The sequence below is a fragment of the Panulirus ornatus genome, chromosome 13 (assembly GCF_036320965.1).
Source record: "Panulirus ornatus isolate Po-2019 chromosome 13, ASM3632096v1, whole genome shotgun sequence".
NCBI lineage: Eukaryota > Metazoa > Arthropoda > Malacostraca > Decapoda > Palinuridae > Panulirus > Panulirus ornatus.
In genome coordinates, this window is record NC_092236.1 from 57,336,241 (window position 1) to 57,363,398 (window position 27,158).

General features: G+C 38.3%; 1 protein-coding gene across 2 annotated transcripts in view; it reads right to left on the reverse strand.

The window, feature by feature from the left end:
* The window catches only part of LOC139752928 (uncharacterized), a 326,136-nt gene extending 309,500 nt beyond the window's left edge, over positions 1 to 16,636 (reverse strand). For both annotated transcript variants that reach the window (XM_071668998.1, XM_071668997.1), the window contains exon 1: positions 16,436 to 16,636. The gene's annotated coding sequence lies outside the window, so the exon portion shown is untranslated. The remainder of the gene's footprint in view (positions 1 to 16,435) is intronic.
* Positions 16,637 to 27,158: the final 10,522 nt, after the last annotated feature.

Below are 27,158 nucleotides of genomic sequence, written 5' to 3' on the forward strand. Positions count from 1 at the left end.
CTTTGACTGGGGGTCAGAGATAAGGCCAACTCCTGGGATCGTCTCGGGTCTTAAAGTTGTCGTACGAGGATGAGAGACACAGTTTGGATATTGACGCCAGATCATATGGATTCTTAGCTATGTGTTTTTCTTCTGTCTTTATGTATATATATCTATGTATCCATCTATCTATACCAATACGTCTCTCTCTACCTATGACTGTCTATCTATCTATCTATCTATCTATCTATCTATACCTATAACTATATTGTATATATGTATGTATCCGTCTGTCTATCTATCTATATATATTTGTAGATGGTGTTGTCGGGCTCCGCCTGCTCGAGGCTACACCGCGACTGAAAAGCCACCTCTCACTTCAAAGGAGTCTACGTTCTCCTGCTAATGGAAGTAGCGCAGCCTTTAGAAAGGTAACCTTGGTCACACCAAAATCCTTTCAAAGAAAATGGTTCCAGGATGATTATACGTAGATAACAAAGATAAGATATTTGGTGATCTAGATAGATCAGAGAGGCGTTTGTGATACAGACAATATATCGTCTTGGTGATTTTGACACTCGAACGTGTCTTGGCAATTCAGACCCCCTAACCACATCCCGGCAATTCAAAGAACATGTACGACAAACCACAACATTGTAGGGGTTACGACAAACAAATTGTTACTGACATTTTGGGGTTGACTGGGTGCGTCTGTTTTCATCCGAGCTGAGGGAAAGCATTTGATGCTGTCCTATATAGGAAGCTGGATTTCAAGGCAGGAGTAAGGGGTGACTTTACTAATGAATCGAGGATGATTTTGGTGGAAGGGAACTAAGGACACATGGCAGAGATGACACTCGAATTGGCCTGTGGTCGATTAACAATGGGGCGGTGCCACAGGGCTCTTTTCTGGGACCATTACTCTTCTTGATCTATGCATGTGACTTGTCAGAAGAGTTGGACTCCTACCTGAACATATCTGCAGAAGATGTAAAGAAATAAGAAAAGAAAAAGCAAATAAGATTGCATCAACTTACAAGGGGACCTAGACAAACTCCAAAGTTGGTCTGATACTCGGCTGATGAAATTCAACCTGGGCATATGTAAATTCATTAGGATGGAACTCAGCATCAGAAGGCCAGACAGATATGAATATTATCAAGCAGGACATAAGCTGCAGGAGTTTGTGTGTGTGAGAGAGAGAGAGACTTGGGAGGCAACATCGTCACTAACCTCTTTGAAGTGTCATACCTTAAAGGGGAAGAGTCTGCCGGGCAGAGAGAGCTGGATTTAGGTACATAAATTAGCAATTAATCAGCGTGCTCCTCACATCGTACATTAGGCCAAAACTATATCATGCCTCTCAAGTTTGGTCACTGGACTTATAACCCCCCATCCCCCCGCAACACACCATAGAATAACTAATGGAGAAGGTCTTGAGGAAGGCTATAAAGAAGACACCAGAATAAAGAGAGCTGAGTTACAAGGATAGGCTTAGACGCCTTGACTTTGCCCACCATGGAAGAGAAAAGAGTAAGGATATGAGCACAGTTTTTAAGTTCTGATACCAGTTGGAAGATGAAGACAGTGAACACTTTTCGAGAAGTGTACAATAAAACAACTAGATGCCATAACATCAAATTAAACAAGAAACTTGTTTGAAAAGATGCAAATAAACTGCCTTTTTTGTACAAGAGTGGTGGATGAATGGAATGATGAAAATAGGTACGATATTGTGAATATGAACAGAAGGAAGTTTAAATACTTGTACGAGAGTAAAGAAAGATGAGGGATTGGGACCCTACGAGTATATAACTCCTTTCCTGTACACTAGAAATAGGAAAATAGGAATAGGCAATAAATCACACACACACACACACACACACACACACACACACACACACACACACACACACGCTCAGGCGTCTCCATCAAAATACCAACAAACAGCGCCGTCAAAAGCCTTCAAAACTTGTTCTTTGACCCGTTGACGATACAACCACAACTTTGCCAATAACCCGGCCATCTTCAAGAAGATGAAGACTTACTAATACCACGAAACTTATATGAACTTCGTGACGAGTTCTTTTGGAGTTCAAAGGCGTTTTGTAGGGCCACCCACTCTCTCTCTCTCTCTCTCTCTCTCTCTCTCTCTCTCTCTCCCCCCCTCTCTCTCTCTCTCTCTCTCTCTCTCTCTCTCTCTCTCTCTCTCTCTCTCTCTCTCTCTCTCGCCCTCTCCTTTCTCTCTCTCCCCTCTCCCTTCTCGCCCTCTCCTTTCTCTCTCTCTCTCTTTCTCTCTCTCTCTCTCTCTCTCTCTCTCTCTCTCTCTCTCTGCTTTCTTTCTTTCTGTTTTCTCTCTTTCTCATTCTCTCTCATTCTCCCACTCTCATTCTCCCACTCTCATTCTCCCACTCTCATTCTCTCACTCTCATTCTCTCACTCTCTGGGGGGAGGCGGCTTCATTCACATTTTTCCCGACGATGAAGGAGGGAAGGAATGCAAAAGTGAATGGCAAGGGAGTTGATAGTGAGTGGTGAAAGATGTCACTTTGATGGCAGGAAGGGGATACCAGGAATGGCAGCGTGAGATGATGTATATAAGGTCAAAAGGAGAGGAAAAGTTCATCGAAGGTCATAAGAGAAAGGAGAAACCCTATCTTTCTGCTCTCTCACATACAAAGTTTTTGTAAGGTGTGCTGTCCTATTTTTGTTTTTTCTGGTTTTGTTTTGTAGAATTATATCTTGTTAATGTTTTTAAAAAAGAATTCGTTTTTTTTTAAAGGACAAATATGTAGAATAACGAGCAAGGCCACAAAAAGCATAACAATGGAATGCATGCGCATTAACACACACACACACACACCAATACACACACACCACACACACACACACACACACACAAACACATACGCTTGACACGCACCAACCATACGCCAGACATGCAAACTCGTATGTAAATACGCAAGAAAAAAAATGCAAACAAACACAAACAAAAGTCAGCTATCTGCTCCGATACATATTTCCACAGCATAGCTTCCTACGTGGGTTGTACCATCTTGTACCAGTTCCACTTTCACAGTTCCCCAGCTGGTAACACTCCTAGTGGGTATCCAAACTCCCCCCCCCACCCACCCAACAAGTCTTGGCCAATTTCCAGTGGTTCTTCCAGTCAAGGCATACCTACATTGTTCCTTATCTTCAGTCCAATTCCCTCCTGTTCCACGTCTCCCATTTTCTTTATGATACTTTCCATTTTCTCATTCTCTGGCCACCTTCCTTTTTTTTTTTTTTTTTTCTATTCTATGATCTCTTCCAAGTCTTTCATATTCTGGGGACTTTGTTTTCTCGCTGACACACATATTCCTGCCCCGTCCTTTCTATTTTTTCTCTTTTCTCCTATATTGTTGTAACTCAAACTGAACGTTCAACAAATATGATATTTCTATCATTATTTTCCGGCTCATTAAGGTTTCATCTTTACATTCAGGAAAAGAATTGGACAATGAGAACTGACTACCATCATCTACAAGGATTGATTGAACCCTGTACACAGTTACAGTTAACATGGATCGTTTAGAAATATGCACTTCACTTCAATACCGTCGACTGTCTAAGTGATTTTGTAAGTCAAACTCCTTCGAGTGATTACGTCCTCTAGATTACTATGCCTCAGAATTTGTCGCGGGTCCTGAACGAGAGAATGAGAGAGAGAGAGAGAGAGAGAGAGAGAGAGAGAGAGAGAGAGAGAGAGAGAGAGAGAGAGAGAGAGAGAGAGAGTCGACCTTCTTTTTTTTTCCTTCTCACGCGAATTCCTAATTTCCGCAATGCCAACTTTTCTCATCCTTTACAAGGGTCACCAGGCAGGCAGGTGACCCTCCCAGCCTCCCTCTCTCCCTCCCTCCCTCCCACCCTCCCTCCCTCCCTGTTTTACGTACACACACACACACACGCACAAAAAAGAAACTGACACTCGCCAAAAATTTAGATGGGAGATCACTTCCTCGTTCCTCTTAATCTTCCATCTGAATCAATATTTCTCTTCAGCTCCCCAGGTCTCGGGGGGTCAAAGCCTCATTCTTCCGTGATATTCGCCAATTCTTTTTTTTTTTTTCCCCCATCAACCTTCCATTTTCGACCATCCGTGGGGAAAAGGTTTCCGTGAAAACCAAGGGCGGTTTCGAAGTCAAACATCGATTTCCATCTTTCTTTCTCTTCGTAGTTATCATCATCATCCTTATATAACCTATCGACCCCCACTTCCTTTGTTCAGCTTCTGCGCTGCTCTCCGCGCAGGAGCAGGGAAGCGACAGACTCCTCTGGAGCGAGAAGATCTTCAAGGAGAATGTATTCTTTTCTGTCCACTGACGGATATTACGAGCCTCCCCGGTGATGGCATCTCGCTTGCTCGGTAGACTATTACACTTCGCATCGCTATCTCTTATCTAATCGCCTTCTGGCCTCAATTCTAATCTAGATTATTCTCCCAGAGTCCTATCTACCATCCTGTAAGTCTACTTGACTGAGATATCTCATTGCATATGGAGCAACTTGTAGTCACCTGTAGCACCATTTGTTGCCAGAGCAGAATAAAAAAAAAAAAGAAGAGAAATCAAAGATCTGCTATCATCAAAAGGAGGAATATCGGAACTCATTGTCCCGTGTGTGTCTCATCGTCTCGCTCCCCTCCCTCACCCTCTCCTACTCACTCTGATAGAACTCCCTCTTCTAAAACATTCCAATATTTCACCACCATCGCCAAATAATTCTCTACCACACCTCCACCACCGTTCCCCTACTCTCTCTCTCTCTCTCTCTCTCTCTCTGCTCCACCACCACCACCACCACCTAGTCCTCCACCTCCTCTTCCTCCTCCTCCACATCCTCCTACCAGCATCGCCATTTGTCAAAAGTACCAATACCTTCAGTTGACTACGGTGCATTCAGTATCCTCACTCGGGTGCGTCTTCCAAAAGACCCATCTGCAGACACTTCCTCCATCGCCAGGCTGGAAAGCACTTTCAATATCAGCATCTGGTCCGACAAGACCCATCTGCAGGAGGGGTCATAAAGGCCTGGAAGGTGTGCCATCAACATGACAACATCTAGGCTGAGTTTATCCTCAATATTGTATCAGCGAAGCCAAGATGCCATCCTCCCTCGGGGGCGACAGTAACTCAAATGGTTGGATCTCTCTCTCTCTCTCTCTCTCTCTCTCTCTCTCTCTCTCTCTCTCTCTCTCTCTCTCTCTCTCTCTTTCTCTCTTTCTCTCTCTCACACACACCACGTATGGCTGTGTGCGTGTGTGTGTGTGTGTGTGTTACTGGGAGAGAGTTTCTACATTCGTGTTGCCCCGTCTCTAAAATTTGTGCAAAAGTAACATGTCTTTACTGCTATGTATTTACACACACACACACACACACACACACACACACACACACATACCATAGCCTATGTGTGTGTGTGTGTGTGTGTGTGTGTGTGTGTGTGTGTGTGTGTGTGTGTGTGTGTTTCTTCATCTCGCTGTAAATCTGGGAAGGTCATAAAAGATCGCATTTTGATCGGCAGATGATTTGATTTGACGGATATTTCATCAGTTGATTGCAATTTCGAGGAAGTGAAGACGAGCTGGGACTGGCATATTGTTTAGTTAGTGAAGTAAGAGAGAAAATTCAAGGAAAGTCGGTGTCGTGACAATCATACACACACACACACACATATACATATATATATATATATATATACACACACAGGAGGAGATGCTATGTTGCCTATGTATATTTTGAAGCCGAAAGTCATTGGAATTTTTTTTTCAAGTTCAAAAGACTATCTATGAAGCTTCCTGTGTGGACAGAGGCCAAACAACTTGTCTCTCAAACACATCCCATGTACTGAATGGATGACGGGACGTTAGGGTGACTCCATTACCTGTCCTCGTTTGACCTAAGGTGACCTCTCTTGACCCTCCATATCCCTCGTTTGATATGACACTCCTTTTTTTTCTCTCTTTTTTTTTGGCCGTTCGTAACCTAACCTGATCATTAATCTTCCATGTCTCGAGTAACCTCTCATTTCCCTTCCGTAATTCTCCCTTCACCATCTCCCACATGCTCCATCTCCATCACGAAGGTCTTCAACGCGGGGAGGCCTCGTCTGTCCTTGCCACGTCTCGGCTCTGTCCCATCTCCAATAGGAGGAACGAGGTGGCGGCCATTATCCGAATTCTCCATCAAGGGATCAGCCCGGCTCAGAGCCATGGGTAGGAGCAACGGTGGGCGGTTCAGGTGTTCCAGACAGTACATTCACGTCCGCCACCTACCTCATGACCCAGTGCCTTAGGCACAGACAGACAAGAGACAATTTCAAGATGCACATAGAACTGATAGAGAAGGTCAAGAGGAGTGTAGCAAATATGGCATCAGAAAATACAGAGCTGTGTTTACAGAGAGAGAGTTAAGAGATCATCCATCTGCCCTCCTTGGAAAGTCTAAAAGACCGACAGAAAAACAAAGGGAGAGACTGAAAGACAGAGACAAGAGACAAAGGGAAAGACAGAGAGACGGGCAAAGAGAGATATAGTGGCGCTGAAAACGACCTGAAAATGGAGCTGGAGGGAAGAGGAATTATCACAAGTCTAACAACCAATAAACATGGAGGATGGAGTGCCCTGGTCATTGTTTTTCCAAACGACTCTCCTTGGCATCCACGACACGACCTCCTCTTTCTTATGCCCCATTAAGGGTAGCCATACAACGCCACCCTTCCCTACCAAACCACTGTGGAATAGTAGCAAGCACGGCTTCACCAGGACACTGTACAACCACCCTCTAAGTCACCATACCACACTATGGCCACTACATGAACAGTTACTACAACATAAATCATCACCATCACATCAAGATTAGCACACCATCACGCTCCATTACGTTCAGCATACTGAGGTCACAACACTCCAGGGCTTCACCATACAAGGGTCACCACACTACCACACCATTTTCTACACGACGACGCCACCTATTCCTCCTTCAACCATAGCTACACCACAGTCCTGACCACAGTAACACACCGCGCCGTGGTACCATTACTAAATACCGTACAACATAAGCCTCTTATTACAGCCTATGTATTCTCCCTTCTCGATAATGAGATAAGATCTATCGTCAATAAAACTTCCTGCTTCACCCTGAAGGCATTCGAATTCTCTATAACACGATATGACTGATATCAGAAAAGATTTCAATTCTGAATCCTACGGTATTTGGCTCTGTAATCATATTCACGTTACTACTTAGGAACAATGTCTTTAATCTTCATATATATATATATATATATATATATATATATATATATATATATATATATATATATATATATATATATATATATATAATCAAACTTGTAAATGAAATGCGTAGAATCAGAAGGGGTGAATAATTTGCATGGACCGTGAAACATGTTGGAGACGCACAAGACAAAAGTGTCAACGGAGTTGCTGATCAAGAAGGAGGAGGAGGAGGAGGAGGTGAGGGAAGCAGTGCGTGGATAATGGCTTTATATGACACGCTGTTGTCCACACTGTCACACCCGTAGCTTGGTAGGGAGGAGGACACTGGACTCTAACGTAAAGCTATTAACAAACGTTAGTACCAACTCTAACGTAAAGCTATTAACAAACGTTAGTACCAACTCTAACATAAAGCTATTAATAAACGTTTTCTTACCATTCCTCAGTCCAGGAGTCGGTAGAAGGAATATAGAGGAAGAGGAAATGTGAAATGCAGGCAGTTAGAGTGTGTGTGTGTGTGTGTGTGTGTGTGTGTGTGTGTGTGTACATATATTCCCTCCTCTTTGCTCTTGCTAGACAGGAAGTGTAGGATTCTATCCTCTCTCTCTCTCTCTCTCTCTCTCTCTCTCTCTCTCTCTCTCTCTTTCCTGAACACTCCACACACTAGACTCTCTCTCTACTCGTCTCTCCATCTTCCACCACCCCTCCTAGGGTTTCGGGATCCCCGTCTTCATCTATAGATTTCACACCTAGTGCAACTGTAACCAGGAAGGGTTATATATTTTTTTGTCTTTCTCTTAAGGAAAGTAAAAGTTCACACACACACACACACACACACACACACACACACACACACACACACACACGGGGCCACAAGTCGTATCATGGATGAAAGGATTATTCCTTGGGGACGGACTGGAAGGGAGGAACACACGCCTTGTGCTGATGGGTTATTTCTGGATGGACATTTAACCTGAGCGTGGGGAGTTGCGATGACACCTGACGGAGTGGGAGAGGATAGATTGTTTCGTCCGTGGGATAGATAGTATTCTATCCTCGTCTTCCCCCAAAATGGGTCTATCGAAGGATGTAGTTGGACTGACTTGCAGGAGTGTGGTGGACATTGGACGAATGAAGATGAACGGCGAATAGGAGGAGAGAGAGAGAGAGAGAGAGAGAGAGAGAGAGAGAGAGAGAGAGAGAGAGAGAGAGAGAGAGAGAGAGAATTGGATGCAGTGAGTTACGAGAGCTGTGAGAGGGTGGAATAATGAAAAACCTATCGGAAGTGAAAAGGGTATAATAGATGGATAGGTGAAAGTGAGGGAGGATGTGAGTAACATAACCGGGGATAGTGAAGAATGTGAGATCACAGGCTAGTGGAAAGACGAGGGTGGAAAGGGACAGAATTGACTCGAAAAGGAAAGAAGAGGAAAGACAAGAGGTAGACGGAGGAAGGGAGAGAGAGAGAGAGAGAGAGAGAGAGAGAGAGAGAGAGAGAGAGAGAGAGAGAGAGAGAGAATGAACACCATCACAGAGGAGGGATGAGTTTCCCTGACGCCAGCCACTTGGAAATCCAATAATCGGACCTGCTATTGGGTCCCCTGGGGGGATCTCTCCCCCCCCCGGACGCATGCCCACCACATGCCATTACACATGGGAAACAATGCCATTCAATACCATTGTGGAGGATGTGGTTTCAAAGGATTGGCTGCGATCCTCTCCCCCTCCCCCTCTCTCTCTCTCTCGCTCTTCCCCCCCAACACTCCCACCCCCATTAGACGGAGAGAAGAGCACAGATGAATTCTCACGGTTCGACGAGCAAAAAAACATAAAAGAAAATGGAACAAAACGAGAGGATGTATGTAAAGTAAATATGTGATTTTGATTGATTTTCTATCTATTTTCATTACATAGGCAGAGCAGCGTCCAGTGACTGATGGATTTCGGAAATAAAAGCAGAGTTGTTGGACTTCTATCCACTGGGATTTATCCGATAAGACACGAATGTTGATGATTATATGAAATTTAATGAGTATTGTGATTATGTGTGATTAATAGTCTCCTATCAATGATTTGTAATCGGGAGTTTTATATCTGTTATCAGCGTCGCTGAAATCAGTTGACTGACCCATTTTTTTAATAGGGGTGGTTAGATAATAGGGAGAAGAGGCGGGAGAGGAGAAAGGTAAAAGGTTGAATTGGAAGAGAAGACAGAAGGGTGTAAAAAGGGATATGGTGTAAGATTTTTGATGAATGTGGATGATTATCCGGAAGCGTACTTTTGATTTGGCCTCATTCATATACCCCCAGCAGACTGGTGGTGGGGTGTGTGTGTGTGTGTGTGTGGTGTGTGTATACAGTCACGTTGCATCTATTGACTCTTGAGAAAGGAGATTCGCCAAGTTAAACATTGTTCATTGTGTACTTCGATGGTTGGCCCGTAGGAAGATCCACTCTCTCTCTCTCTCTCTCTCTCTCTCTCTCTCTCTCTCTCTCTCTCTCTCTCTCCTTCGCGGCAGACGCCCTTCCTCGATGACTCTTCGAGGACAAGACTATAGGGAAATAATGACACACTCCCCCTGCCATCGTCGCCTCGCAGGCAAAGTCAACAGCCAACTGATATTTGGGCGGAAAGGAAGTGTACATAAACAGGAGATGGGAGCCTCTCCATTAACAGAGGCAGACGGCTGATCCAGGAATGCTAAAGGTTATACGTCGTCCATTTAAGCTTTCCCCCAGCCTGATCCAGGAATGCTAAAGGTTATACCTCGTACATTTAAGCTTTCCCCCAGCACGGAGTGGCTGTGTCTCCGTACGCTGGCGATTTATGGTCCTTTACGATGAAGGATTAGGATGGGAACTTATGAATGATGGTGAAGGGGAGGTCTTACTGGAGGAGAAATATTTCTTTTTCTATATATATATTTGTCCATCGTGTACTGCTCAAGCGAGGTAGTGTGTGGAGCCACGAAGAAAGGCCACATTCGCTCATGTCATGAGCAATATATATATATATATATATATATATATATATATATATATATATATATATATATATATATATATATATATATATATATATGATGCAGATAGATAGATAGATAGATAGATAGATAGATAGAGAGAGAGAGAGAGAGAGAGAGAGAGAGAGAGAGAGAGAGAGAGAGAGAGAGAGAGAGAGAGAGGTTAAGAAAATTGTTATAGACACCACAGTTCTTAAGACATGACTACCTCAATACCTACACATTAAAGACTACATTATAATCACCATTAATCGTTGACTAATCAACAAGCAGGTATGCTAATGAGGAGGGTATAGAGGTGCTGGGATTATCCAGATTCACCTATTTGGCACTCTGGTTGCCGTACCTGATCTAGAAATGTGCCATTTAACTCCATCTCAGTGAGGGTTAGGGTGTGTGTGTGTGTGTGTGTGTGTGTGTGTGTGTGTGTGTGTGTATGTGTGTGTGTGTGTATGTGTGTGTGTGTGTATGTGTGTGTGTGTGTGTATGTGTGTGTGTGTGTGTGTGTGTGTGTGTGTGTGTGTGCGTGTGTGTGTGTCCGGCTTAACGAAAACGCTTGCATTCGATCGTCTTTATGGCTTTGCGGCCCTTACGTCACCGATCCCTAAGGGGCTTTTCGGCTTGCAGTTCCTGGCACTAGTTTGATTACAGCGCTATGCCACACCCCGACCAAATGCCAATCCTGGGAAACAGAGCCATTATATCCCTAACGTCTGGTGTAATTAGAGGTCACAAATACACTAATTTTGGAAAGCTGTTTTTTTTTTTTTCTATACTTTATTGCCGTTTTCCGTGTTAGTGAGGTAGCGCCAGGAACAGACAAAGATAAGTCTCATTCGCTTACATCCATTTTCTAGCTGCCATATGTATATGTACCGAAACCATAGCTCCCTATCCACATCCAGGCTTCACTGACCTTTTTATGTTTTACCCCGGACGCTTCATATACCCTAATTCAGTCCATTGACGGTACGTCGACCCCAGTATACCACATCGTTCCAATTCACTCTATCCTGTTATGTGTTAAATTACACGTCATTGTCAACCTTGATTCATATATATGCACAATAACTGTTTATAATGAAAAAAATGGAGTTTTCCATATTCAAAGCCATGATTTTGAAATCACTGCTACACAAATATCAGACCATAAAGAATATTGATAATAAGATTTACGCAGGATGCTTCTAGATGAATATTGGATAAACAAATACGAAAATTTTCACTTTGGGAACAACAAAAAATCCTCTCATGAATAAGTACTGATAGATTTTTATTTTTTTTTTGATGAATCGCAACACAGCCTAATTCAAGGTATTTCCTGTAGTTCTCGGACTCCCCGCAATGCAGAGTTAAGTAGTTGGCGCTGCGGTCGTATATTGCTCTTGAAACGTCTTCAATGCATTGGCAAATATTTGGTTACGTTGGATCAGACCTCTTGGTTCATCTACCAGCCTTGGTTCACATTGGATGAATCAGTGATAAATTTAGACAAACTTTATAAGCTGGCATGAATTATATCATAATTACTCTTATTATCACTATCATCATGATTATCATTATTGTTATTAATTACCTATTGTTGGTCATTAAATACGACATACATTTATTGAAGTTTTAGGTACTTTTAAGACATATATATCGATGAATACTTAAGGAATCTAATTCTTTAAGTCTGAGACGTTATTTTGTTTTCTCCATTGATGACGCATTCAAACGTTTCTCATTATCTTGCAACGTTTGATCCCATCCCTCAACGTTTACCACCATGCTCTCCCATCTGTCATATCACACAGGAACGCCACACTCGTGCGTTTTCTGTTCCTATACCACAACATCCATTGCAGTGATATAACCACTTGTGTAAATCATGACAGAACCAACTATAAATAGAATTATCATCCCATAAAATAAAACTGTAGCATTTGCATAATGTGGCCAACGCAATACATCACTTCTGGTAATGACGTTGCAAATAATATATATAACATATCGACTCATTACATCACAAGTAATGAATTACGTCCGTCATATTTCCGGAGACACATAGGGAAACCCTAATACAAGACCAGCAATGAACGCTGGTAACCACAGGATTTCTAAACACCGCTTGAAATATATCTTGATTATCAAATTACTTTTGATATAACAATTCCAGCTTTGATTACTCTTAGAAATGCGAATTCTGTACTTAATCCGAGCACTGTATAATTCCTCTTGACGCTTCAGTATAAGACTTAACTCTCTATAGAGCAGTATAAGTAACGAGACCTGTGAGAATCTTCGGTTCCGATCCGATATTCATCTTGCGGAGTCATTTAACCCCAAAGAATCCACGGTGTTACCCTATAGTGGCCGGGTGATATGTCCTAGTAGACTGAGGTGTTTGTGGTGGTTGTGGTGGTTGTGGTTGGCGTAATTGGCGACAATTGCTCAACCCTGCAGACGTCTGAGTGCGTGTGTAGCCAACCTGTTAACCTCATTTAAGGCCATGTTGGCAATCTGTGTCTCGGTCTGCATCGCATCTTCCGTTTTTGTGTATTTACTGAAGAACATTTTCATCAAGATGTGTTGCTACGTAAGGCAGAATGGATCACAGGTAAACAGCCCGGCTCTGTAACACCGTTGATTGGTAAAATGCCCTGACCTCCTAACTACTGCGTTGTAGCCTACTGCCCGGCACTGTACATTTGTCTATTCGCTGAACCAACTCTGCTTTCTAGGTAACCTAAGGTGAAAACCGAAACCCCTTCAGTCTCTCATATGATCTGTTGATATAAACCCACACGAGCGAGAGGGCCAACTTAAGTGTATATGAGGAAGCTAAGTGTCCTGTGTTGTGTGAACATACACTATTGTGAGAAATGGTGGAAATATTCTCAGTCTAACGGAACGCGAGGACAGGACTTTCTCCAGCTTACACACACACACACACACTTTATATATATATATATATATATATATATATATATATATATATATATATATATATATATATATATATATATATATATGCAACAATCATCACCGGAAAGAGAAAATTAAAACGGTGATTACCTTCGTTTATCTTGTGTGTGTGTGTAAATATATATATATATATATATATATATATATATATATATATATATATATATATATATATATATATATATGTATATATATATATATATATATATACACAAGTTCAATTCAGTTCAGGTAGAATAACCTCGAAAAGATTTCACCGGAGTGTATTAAACCCATCCTGAGCAGGCGAAGCAATTATGGGAAAGACTGACACAATATTAGGGAACGTTAAGGTTTTTACTTCATCTCTTAATTACATAAGTTGCACGCACGGTGTCGTAGGCGGACAGAGGAAACATAATTCTTTAATGGTCTTCCAAGTTGTTGAGTAGTTAACCAGTTAAAGGCTATTTGTGGAAAGGATGATTTACGAGTTCATTGTTTTGAGATTTATACATTCAAGGAGACTATATTTTCTTTCTATGTTTACTTAGGTAAGAGAGGGACATTTAAAATGGCTGGTTAACACACTCTGTAACGTTTACCTGGGAAGAAAAACGGCCATGTTTATTTCGACAGGAGAGAGCCATTTAAAATGGCTGGGTAACGCACTATGTAATACTTGCCTGGGGAGGAAAATGGCCAGTTAACATGGGTATATACATTACAATTACCGATGGTGTGTGAGAGCCAAGTTATCATGGGTTTTTATCAGCATTAGAATGTATCGATCTCCTTCAAAGTTGCTATTTTTTGTACTTTTCTGCTCTGATGTATGTCAAAGTGAAGTTCAAAGAATGTAATGGTAGTGTCAAAGTGAACTTCGAAAGATGCAATAGATATGAGTGAATGAACTTTATGAGACGCTATGGATATGTCGAAATGAACATCAAGGAATGCCATGAATGTGTCAAATTGAATCTAGTGATATGTCATGGATATGTCAAAGAGAACTTCAAGGTATGCCAAGGGTATATCAAAGTGAACTTCAATGAACGCCATGAAGTTAGAATATCAAAATTACTGCACAACAAACTAGATATGTAATGTTTGAGTATATCTTGTACAGTTACCAGAACTTAAAGTATGTTCCCCATTCGTTGTTAGAAGTGCTTAGAATATGATATATTCTTCTTACGAACTATCAAAAATGCCTAGAATTTGTTAGAAATGTCAAGACATCTGTTAGAGATTTATTATGATTCATTAGAATACGTTATATATACCTGTCAAACATTATCCAAAATGCTACACATCTATTTGAGATGGTTAAGGATATGTCAAACACAGAGAAAGAGAGTATGTGAGACATAGAAACATACAGACACACAGACACGCACACACACACACACACACACACACACACACACACATCTCTTTGAAAACCTCCGTCTAACAGTAATCATACCCTTTGTAATACCTGAGTGCGAGAAGTTTGGCGTTAACTGTGTGATACATAAACTCCTGGAGCTTGCACGTCCAATCTCAGTTCATCCCACCGACTGCAAGCATCTGTTGCATTCAGAGAAACGACCGGGATTGCCTTTTGCTTTCATCTTCGGGGGGAGGAGGGGAATGGCTGCCTCTCTGTGATCACTAGACCCCTACAGGGATGTCCTATCCCACGGACAACCGGTGACGTGGAGATATACTTGGCATGGCTGGAGGGTTGGGGGATCTATGTATATATAAATATTTGATGTCTTTAGATTTGCATATCGGGAGTCGGAGGGCCAAAGGCACATTTGAATAATGCATATTTACTTTGCTAATCTTTTGCTATGTGGAACTGCGTTTAGTATGTTTCAAAAGATAAAATGGAATACGTATACATATCCTTCTTTTCTCCTCAGTATGTGATTTTCTTACGAGGTAACGGGTCTTATGTTACAACTTGTTCTTTGTGCAGTTTGAAAAAAAAATGGAATGGGATGTCTTCCTGTGTATTGTTAAAAAAAACAACTGTTAAATGTCAAGCTTTATCCATAAACAACTTTTATCTATAAAACTTTATCTACATTCAGGTGAAATTTCCGTATGCACACTGAAGAAAATGCTAACCCCCTCTCCTCAAGCAGGATAGCAGAATCGTTGAGCACAATGATAAGGGAACTGGGCAAAACCATGCAACAGTTGGGAGTGTTTACGCGGTTAAATGGAAGGCATGGATGTATGTACATATGGAGACCAGACCGGAAAAACTGTAATGGAGGGGTGTTATTGGAATAGTCATGCAGTACGCAGGGATGGACCAGAAAAATGCGATCGCTAAACGCTATCATGAAAATGATCATCCCACACATATTGAAAATTCCCGTTATTCTATACCCCTCTGCTAATCATATCGCACGCAACGTCATTGAATCTGTCTTAATTGCTAATACTAAGAACTTTAATTTGCCCCCAAGCAACTTCAAAACCCATCCTAGCATTAACCAAATCATTATGTGAGAGAACTGACAAAACACGAAAACAAAAGAATGTTGTTCAAGACACACTCATCAACCCAGGTCAACCCCCGCCACGTGACCCCCCCCCTTAATCACTCTCCCTTTCAACGGTTACTGCCAGACAAAGCGGACGGTGGTTGGTCTGTTCTGATTGGTGCTAGACGGTGGTACTCAAGTGTGATGATGGGAGTTAGATAACTGTCGCGTACTGGCACATGATGAGGTGGATTGTCTCCACGAAACACTTCGTGCCACATGTACAGAAAAATGATAAGATAAATCAAATTGTATGAACTGCTGAAGTGCGATTTTACCTTCATAACTTTCATCAAGGACTAGTGTATTCATTATAATATATATATATATATATATATATATATATATATATATATATATATATATATATATATAGTAATTTGCGTTAAAAATGAAGGTCAGAATCGTACAAAAACCATCAAAAACCATCGGAAAAACATAACATCAATTCTCAAACAAGTGTGTGTCCGAATCGGTAATTCTACCACAAATCACTGAAGAATCATTTCCTCTGCACATCATACACGACGCTTATGTCCTCTGCATTTGACCAGAATACCTATAATAATGATACGAAGTTCCCTAAATACCACTTAAAGTCTATAAACGATAACATTTGAAAATATGAAAAAGAAAAGACAACCCTAAAAATTGCCTTACCTGGCGCACGTCTCGGGAGCGACCAGCGGTGGAGTGTATCGCTTCCAGCAAACATTATCACCATCGCTTTACACTTCCCGGGTCGGCTAGTCTGTCCTGCAGCACGGCGGGAAAGATCAGTTCACCATAACACTTCACAAAACATTAACAAAAAAAAGACTATCGTTGTTACGGGCGCGTTCCAGCGTGATAATCACCACACACACTATCCACGCGTCAGGCCAGTGAGACACGAGAAGGCTCCTGTTCAGTCGACCAGCGTCATCAGCAACGGCGAGTAAAGACGGGAAACTTCTGTGTAGAGGAAGTAATACTGTTGTGGCGTCGTAGCAATGCCAGATACTTCCATAATAGCGACACCTACTAATCGAGCGATGAACTAAGTATCAAGAAGTGCCACTGGAATAATCTTATGCTCGTTTCTTTGCTTAAGGTCGCAGTATGTGATATATCAGAGACAATTTCAGTTTTTATTCTGTTTTTATACAGCCTTTCGATACTGTTAAACTAAGAGTTGTTGGTGGAAATGTGTAGCGTTTATACTGTATGGGTAGGGGAAGAGGTCTCCACCAATCGGGCTCCATCTTTTTAATCTCAAACAACTGTTTCAAACTATCATATGTCATCCGGATTAAAAGCATCCTCACCACTTTGGCTTCCATTTATCCACAATTTTTACGCTGTAAAAAGGACTTAGTTCTATATATCCACTATTTTCTTATCATAAAAAGAACTTCTTGGCATATTTTTTCTAACAAGTTACTTGAATAACTTCAACTTATGGCCTTTGGCTGTTTTTTCATTTCACCTTCCGAAGGCGTCATTGGAAGCTGGTTATGATCGAGTCACCCCTCACTCTTCTCTCATCCAAGGCAGACAGATCTAAGGCTTCAGTTAAAGCTGACAGCTTCTTTTGACATGTCAATAGGTTAAGTGTTTTACCATGATTTTCTCTTTATCCATCAGTTCTGTATACTAAGAGTTACCTCACAAGTGCTTATATATATATATATATATATATATATATATATATATATATATATATATATATATATATATATATATATATATATATATATATATATATTCTCCAGTTGTATCTATGTTGTAGTATTTCAGAAGAAACGTCACCATTTCCAAATGATTTTATATGCACAGAAAATTTCAGGTTCACTCAGCTTACACTCTACTCTCTTCCCCCGACGTAAGAAGGCGGAGCCATGGGATCCCAGACCATAAAATCTATTATTGTCAGAGCATTTGTCAGCTTTATGGTCGACCCGGGAGTAATAATTCTTTGTATAATGTTAGGAGTATCTACCTGCCCATCAATCTACCCACCCATCTATATACTCATCTACCACCCTACCTAGGATTTTTTTTTTTTTTGCCATTAGGTCGTTGCGTACAAAAAAGTATCTAAGTTGAAAATTACAAGAAAATCTGTTCTTTCAAAAAAATCAAGAAAAATCCAAGGCTATAGCTTTGCGTTATTTTTGCTCAGATTTTCAATTTCTTCAGATTTTAATGAAAATTCGTGTATAGATGTTATTTTATATGGTATTTAAGTATATGGAGTCAAAAGACTGTAATTCATAATATCAACCAGTTGATCACCACAAGGACTAATTATGATAAAATTTGAATGCTAATTACTGGAGTAATTATCCGAATTTTTAGATTTTGACCACAGATTCGTATTCAGCGCACATAAAATTATCTATGTTGAAAATTGCAAGAAAATCTATTTTTTCAAAAAAATCAAGAAAAATCCAAGGCTATAGCCTTGCGTTTTTTTTTGCTCAGATTTTCAACTTCCTCAGATCTTAATGAAAATCTGTGTGTTGATGTTATTTTTTATGGTATTTAAGTATTTGTAGTCAAAAGACTGTAATTCATAATATTAACCGGTTAATTACCACCTTTTGCTAATTATGGTGAAGATAAAAATGCTAATTACTCGAATGATTATACGAATTTTTAGATTTTGACCATAGATTCGTATTCAGCACACATAAAAGTGTCTATGCTAACAGTTTCAAGAAAATCTATTTTCTCAAAAAAATCAAGAAAAATTCAATGCGCCTCGCGTTTTTTTTTTGCTCAGATTTTCAACTTCCTCAGATTTTAATGAAAATCTGGTTGTAGATGTTATCTTATATGGTATTTAAGTATTTGGAGTCAAAAGACTGTAATTCATAATATCAACCGGTTAATTACCACCTGGACTAATTATGATAAAATTTAAATGCTAATTACTCGAGTAATTATCTGAATTTTTAGATTTTGACCACAGATTCGTATTCAGCGTACATAAAAGCATCTACGTTGAAAATTACAAGAAAATCTATTATTTCAAAAAAAGCAAAAAGAATAACGCCCGGTATAGCCGGGCGTTATTTTTGCTCAGATTTTCAATTTCTTCAGATTTTATGAAAATCTGTTTGTAGATATTATTTTATATGGTATTTAAGTATTTGGAGTCAAAAGACTGTAATTTATAATATTAACCGGTTAATTACCACCTGGACTATTCATGATAAAATTTAAATGCTAATTACTCGAGTAATTATACGAATTCTTAGATTTTGACGACAGATTCGTATGCTGCACACGTAAAAGTATCTATGCTGAAAATTTCAAGAAAATTATTTTTTCAAAAAGTCAAGGAAAATCGAAGGCTATATATAGTCTTGCATTTTTTTTTGCTCAGATTTTCAACTTAGTCAGATTTTAATGAAAATCTGTTTATAGATGTTATTTTATATGGTATTTAAGTATCTGGAGTCAAAAGACTGTAATTCATAATATTAACTGGTTAATTACCACCTGGACTAATTATGATAAAATTTAAATGTTAATTACTTGAGAGATTATCCGAATTTTTAGAATTTGACCACAGATTCGTATTCAGTGTACATAAAAGCATCTATGTTGAAAATTACAAGAAAATCTATTTTTCAAGAAAATAAAAAAAATCCTAGGCGTTATTTTTGCTAAGATTTTAAATTTCTTCAGATTTTAATGAAAATCTGTGTGTAGATGTTATTTTGTATGGTATTTAAGTATTTGGAGTCAAAAGACTGTAATTCATAATATCAACCGGTTAATTACCACCTGGACTATTCATGATAAAATTTGAATGCTAATTACTCGAGTAATTATCCGAATTTTTTGATTTTGACCACAGATTCGTATTCAGCGTACTTAAAAGTATCTATGTTGAAAAATACAAGAAAATCTATTTTCTCAAAAAAATCAAGAAAAATCCAAGGCTATAGCCTAGCGTTTTTTTTTTGCTCAGATTTTCAACTTCCTCAGATTTTAATGAAAATCTGTGTGTTGATGTTATTTTATATGGTATTTAAGTATTTGGAGTCAAAAGACGGTAATTCATAATATTAACCGGTTAATTACCACCTTTTGCTAATTATGGTGAAGATAAAAATGCTAATTACTCGAATGATTATACGAATTTTTAGATTTTGACCATAGATTCGTATTCAGCACACATAAAAGTATCTATGCTAACAGTTTCAAGAAAATCTATTTTCTCAAAAAAATCAAGAAAAATTCAAGGCGCCTGGCATTTATTTTGCTCTGATTTTCAACTTCCTCAGATTTTAATGAAAATCTGTGTATAGGTGTTATTTTATATGGTATTTAAGTATTTAGAGTCAACAGAGTGTAGTTCATGATAATAACCGGTTAATTAGCACCTGGACTAATTATGATAAAATTTAAATGGTAATTACTTGAGTGTTTATCCGAATTTTTAGATTTTGACCACAGATTCGTATTCAGCACACATAAAAGTATCTACGTTGAAAATTACAAGAAAATCTATTTTTTCAAAAAATCCAAGAAAAATCCAAGGCTATAGCCTTGCGTTTTTTTTTGCTCAGATTTTCCACTTCCTCAGATTTAAATGAAAATCTGGTTGTAGATGTTATTTTATATGGTATTTAAGTATTTGGAGTCAAAAGACTGTAATTCATAATATCAACCGGTTAATTACCACCTGGACTAATTATGATAAAATTTAAATGCTAATTACTGGAGGAATTATCCGAATTTTTAGATTTTGACCACAGATTCGTATTCAGCGTACATAAAATTATCTATGCTAACAGTTTCAAGAAAATCTATTTTCTCAAAAAAATCAAGAAAAATTCAAGGCGCCTTGCATTTATTTTGCTCTGATTTTCCACTTCCTCAGATTTTAATGAAAATCTGTGCATAGGTGTTATTTTATATGGTATTTAAGTATTTAGAGTCAAAAGACTGTAGTTCATGATAATAACCGGTTAATTAGCACCTGGACTAATTATGATAAAATTTAAATGGTAATTACTTGAGTGATTATCCGAATTTTTAGATTTTGACCACAGATTCGTATTCAGCATACATAAAAGTATCTATGTTGAAAATTACAAGAAAATCTAATTTTTCAAAAAATCCAAGAAAAATCCAGGCTATAGCCTTGCGTTTTTTTTTGCTCAGATTTTCAACTTCCTCAGATTTTAATGAAAATCTGGTTGTAGATGTTATTTTATATGGTATTTAAGTATTTGGAGTCAAAAGACTGTAATTCATAATATCAACCGGTTAATTACCACCTGGACTAATTATGATAAAATTTGAATGCTAATTACTGGAGTAATTATCCGAATTTTTAGATTTTGACCACAGATTCGTATTCAGCACACATAAAAGTATCTATGCTAACAGTTTCAAGAAAATCTATTTTCTCAAAAAAATCAAGAAAAATTCAAGGCGCCTGGCATTTATTTTGCTCTGATTTTCCACTTCCTCAGATTTTAATGAAAATCTGTGTATAGGTGTTATTTTATATGGTATTATGTATTTAGTGTCAAAACACTGTAGTTCATGATAATAACCGGTTAATTAGCACCTGGACTAATTATGATAAAATTTAAATGGTAATTACTTGAGTGATTATCCGAATTTTTAGATTTTGACCACAGATTCGTATTCAGCATACATAAAATAATCTATGTTGAAAATTGCAAGAAAATCTATTTTTTCAAAAAAATCAAGAAAAATCCAAGGCTATAGCCTTGCGTTTTTTTTGCTCAGATTTTCAACTTCCTCAGATTTTAATGAAAATCTGGTTGTATATGTTATTTTATATGGTATTTAAGTATTTGGAGTCAAAAGACTGTACTTCATAATATTAACCGATTAATTACCACCTTTTACTAATAATGGTGAAGATAAAAATGCTAATTACTCGAATGATTATCCGAATTTTTAGATTTTGACCACAGATTCGTATTTAGCACACATAAAAGTATCTATGTTGAAAATTACAAAAAAATCTAATTTTTCAAAAAATCCAAGAAAAATCCAAGGCGTTTTTTTTTGCTCAGATTTTCAACTTCCTCAGATTTTAATGAAAATCTGGTTGTAGATGTTATTTTATATCGTATTTAAGTATTTGGAGTCAAAAGACTGTAATTCATAATATCAACCGGTTAATTACCACCTTTTACTAATTATGGTGAAGTTACAAATGCTAATTACTCGAATAATTATACGAATTTTTAGATTTTGACCACATATTCGTATTCAGCACACGTAAAAGTATCTATGCTAACAATTTCAAGAAAATTTATTTTCTCAAAAAATCAAGAAAAATTCAAGGCGCCTTGCATTTTTTTTTGCTCTGATTTTCAACTTCCTCAAATTTTAATGAAAATCTGTGTATAGGTTTTATTCTATATGGTATTTAAGTATTTAGATTCAAAAGACTGTAGTTCATGATATTAACCGGTTAATTAGCACCTATAGTAATTATGATAAAATTTAAATGCTAATCACTTGTGTGATTATCCGACCTTTTAGATTTTGACCACAGATTCGTATTCAGCATACATAAAAGTATCTATCTTGAAAATTACAAGAAAATCTATTTTTTCAAGAAAACCAAGAAAAATCGAAGGCGTTTTTTTTTTGCTCAGATTTTCAACTTCCTCAGATTTCAATGAAAATCTGTGTATAGATGTTATTTTATGTGGTATCTAAGTATTTGCAGTTAAAAGACTGTACTTCATAATATTAACCGGTTAATTACCACCTGGACTAATGTTGAAAATTATAAGAAAATATATTATTTTCAACTTTCCGATTTTCAATTTGCTCAGATTTTAATGAAAATCTGTGTATAGATGTTATCTTATATGGTATTTAAGTATTTGCAGTCAAAAGACTGTAATTCATAATATTAACCGGTTAAATACCACCTTTTTCTAATTATGGTTAAGTTAAAGATGCCAATTACTCGAATATTTATACGAATTTTTAGATTTTGACCACAGATTCGTATTCTGCACACGTAAAAGTATCTATGCTAACAATTTCAAGAAAATCTATTTTCTCAAAAAAATCAAGAAAAATTCAAGGCCCCTTGCATTTATTTTGCTCTGATTTTCAATTTCCTCAGATTTTAATGAAAATCTGTGTATAGGTGTTATTTTATATGGTATTTAAGTATTTAGAGTGAAAAGACTGTAGTTCATGATATTAACCGGTTAATTAGCACCTGGACTAATTATGATAAAATTCAAATGCTAATTACTCGTGTAATTATACGAATTTTTTAGATTTTGACCACAGATTCGTTTTCAGCGTACACAAAACTATCTATGCTGAAAATTACAGGAAAATCTATTTTTTCAAAAAACTCAAGAAAAATCCCAGGCTCTAGCCTTGCATTTATTTTGCTCTGATTTTCAACTTCCTCATATTGTAATGCTATTTTATTGTTATTTTATATTGTATTTATTGTTATTTTATATTGTATCTATGAATTTGCAGTCAAAAGACTGTAATTCATAATATTAACCGGTTAATTACCACTTGAACTAATTATAAAATTTAAATGCTAATTACTCGAGTAATTATCCGAATTTTTAGATTTTGACCACAGATTCGTATTCTGCATACATAAAAGTATCTATGCTGAATATGTCAAGAAAATATATTGTTTCAATAAAATCAAGAAAAATCCAAGCCTTGCGTTTTTTTGCTCAGATTATCAACTTCCTTAGATTTTAATGAAAATCTGTGTGTAGATGTAATTCTATATGGTATTTAAGGATATGGAGTCAAAAGACTGTAATTCATGATATTAACCGGTTAATTAGCACCTGGACTAATTATTATAAAATGTAAATGCTAATTACTCGAGTAATTATAAGAATTTTTTAGATTTTGACCACAGATTCGTATTCAGCATACACAAAAGTATCTATGCGAAAAATTACAATAAAATCTATTTTTTAAAAAAGCTCAAGAAAAATCCAAGGCTATAGCCTTGCATTTTGTCTGCGCTGATTTTCAACTTCCTCAGATTTTAATAAAAATCTGTGTATAGATGTTATTTTATAGGTTATTTAAGTATTTGGAGTCAATAGACTGCAATTCATAATATTAACCGGCCAATTAGCACCTGGACTAATTATGATAAAATTTAAATGCTAATTACTCGAGTAATTATACGAATTTTTTAGATTTTGACCACAGATTCGTATTCAGCATGCATAAAAGCATCTATGCTGAAAATTACAAGAAAATCTATTTTTTCAAAAAAATCAAGAAAAATCCACTTCTGCCTTGCATTTTTTTTTTTTTTTTTATCAGATTTTCAACTTCCTCAGGTTTTAATGAAAATATGTGTATAGATGTTATTTTACTTGGTATTTAAGTATTTGGAGTCAAAAGACTGTAATTCATGAAATTAACCGGGTTGTTAGGGGGGAGGCCATGTGTGTAGCGCCCACCTCATCATGCTTTTGCTAGATTTGCGTGAATTTCTATCATTTTTCTCTCTCTAAAGCCACGCAGATAAAGAGAGAGAGAGAGAGAGAGAGAGAGAGAGAGAGAGAGAGAGAGAGAGAGAGAGAGAGAGAGAGAGAGAGAGAGAGAGAGAGAGAGAGAGAGAGTCGCCACGTCAAACTTTCACGCACAAGTCACGTACATCACATCACAATTCAAATCACATTGAATGCATCTATTATCCCTTGTCATTTGCATCATCGTATGCAAGACTGCTTGTGTTTACATGCCACATAACACCCTGAGTGTGCAGATGAACACCCTCGTTAAACAATACTCCTCTCACCTCAGAACATCCTTTCCAGTGGGTCTAGTAAGGTTCCCAAGTATGCAAGAACTGATAAGCTGTTGACTGCACTTCTGTCTTGGTCGTACTCATTGCCCATTGTCACCGCATTGTAATCAGGTGCTCCCGTGTGGTATTCGCTGATGCCTGACTGCTCCACAATGGCACCAGTTCGTTGGAGAAGGTGTTCGCTCGGGAGTCATTGCGGATTTACATCTCATTGTTGTGTGGGACGCGGTACGCGCTTGTCAGGGCAATGGTACATGGTTGTGATCGTCTTAATATTCTAAGTCCCTAAGGTTGTCATGTGGCCTCGTTAAGGGCATGATATGCTGTCGTATGAGACATTACATATCACTGTAATGACCATGGTATATTGTTCTGAAGGGACATTATGTGTATACCAATTCGATGGCCATGATATATATCATTAAAAGGGACAATATATAACATTGTCAGAAACATGGTATATTACTTTAAGGAACATTATATATCATGGTCAGAGCCATGGTATATTGTTCTATATGTATTGTATATCACTGTAAGTCCCGTGATGAATTGTAAAAATGGACATTGTATATACTGTAAGGGCCATAATGTATATATGATATATAACAGAACAAGGGCAAGAGCTCATTTCAAGATACATGAGCATGAGTTTATATATCGGTATATATCAAACATCTCTATAAGGAAATACATTCATCCTGAAGGATATTTCTCCTCATACTTTTAAGTGATCATGCATCTGTCTCTCTCTCTCCTCCTGTACCTGTGTCTCTCTCTCTCTCTCTCTCTCTTTTCGAGGCTGTGTGTCTCTCATCCTGTCTCTTAATCATCATTCTGACCTATGTTGTTTACCAGTCCTGTGGGAGAAAGGAGACTTGGATCCTATTGGCACGTTCATAGTTTCCACTCTCGGCTTCACGCCTCTTACACCTTATAAGAAGATTAGATCCTCCTCAGAGATCTAGACGGTCTATGCTTCATCGGTTTCCAGCGGGTCGTGAGGGAGATCAGCAACCTTTACTTGGTAAATAAATGGCTTAATATTATAGATACTGAGGTTATTGTATCTATAGTTTGCTTCGTGATATATATATATATATATATATATATATATATATATATATATATATATATATATATATATATATATATATATATATATATATATATATATATATATATATATATATATATATATGCACACGTAGATAGACATAAATTCACTTTTGGATGAGGTTAAGCGTATATTTTCATCCTATTTCGTAACTTGACACATGAGAAGAATTAATTACTGAATATCCGGGTGTAACACTACCATTCCAGCGATGCCACGGCCAGCGTTGCATCCTACAGCACATTCTAGATTTCCACTGAGGCCAAATGTCACTCTCCTCTGTGTGCCACGTTGACCCTGACTGGGCCATCAGGCTTGCCACGGTGAAATTGTGTGACACATATCTGACTCGCAAACAGTGATTTCTGGTGTGACACACATCTGGCTTGCGATAATGATTACATGCTAGACGCATCTGTGGGTTAGAGCGAACTAGCTTGCTCTTGTGTCCATCAGCTGTGTCACACCGACTTAATGTTACGCAGATGTTACCATCAGCTATGTTACAGCGGAGTCCTTCGCTGTGATGGAGGGGCTAGAGGGAATCAGCGTCTATGCCGTGGTGATTCTGGTGTTACCCAGAATTCTGTGACGGTGACGTCATGCGGCATTTATCTCTATGTCGTTTTGCACAATTACGATCTTGAGCTGTGTAACACAGACATGCTGTACCCATTCCTCCTTGTCGCTGTGCTACACTTATATGACACTTATCTCTGGTCCGCTGAGATGTGTTTTGATCTTTCATCCTTTCCCACTGGCTTGCCTTGACCAACAAGACGTCCTTGACCCTGCTTGACCTCTGACCTGAGTCTCTGATGTGAGATGAAAGAGGAAAATGATGGGTCGGTTGTAAAGAAGTTTAACATCTAGGGCGATAAGTTCATGGCTTCCACATAACGAGCCACTGATTATGTATCATCCACATTTCTCTTTCATCTATGCTAAGACCTGATTACAGGCTGGATTAACTGGGATGCGTAAATAGAAATACCAAGCGCAATTTGATAAAGGTGTAAGAGCTCTTATGAGAAACAGTTTCTACAGAAAAATTACCTTAAAAGACTTATGGATCTATTGTATTTTTTCTTTAACAGAAAAAAATACCCTTCACACACACACACACACACACACACACACACACACACACACACACACACACACACACATTCCCCACTGCATTTCCTTTCCACATGCAGCATGCATGTAATCTTTTATGCACACCTCCCTTGCTTCATGCATGCTTTCAGGCATACTGAGTATTAGACCTCATTACAGCCACACAGTTTAATCCTTCCACCAGTCCTCTTGCTGCTTCCTACGGCCACTTAACTCCTTGAACACTAAGATACGATCCTTGAGCACTACGCTGCGATCCTTTTTGCCACGACTGTACGATCCTTTTGGGGATGATTGCGTGACCTATGGACCTCAGGGGTCACGTCATCATATCC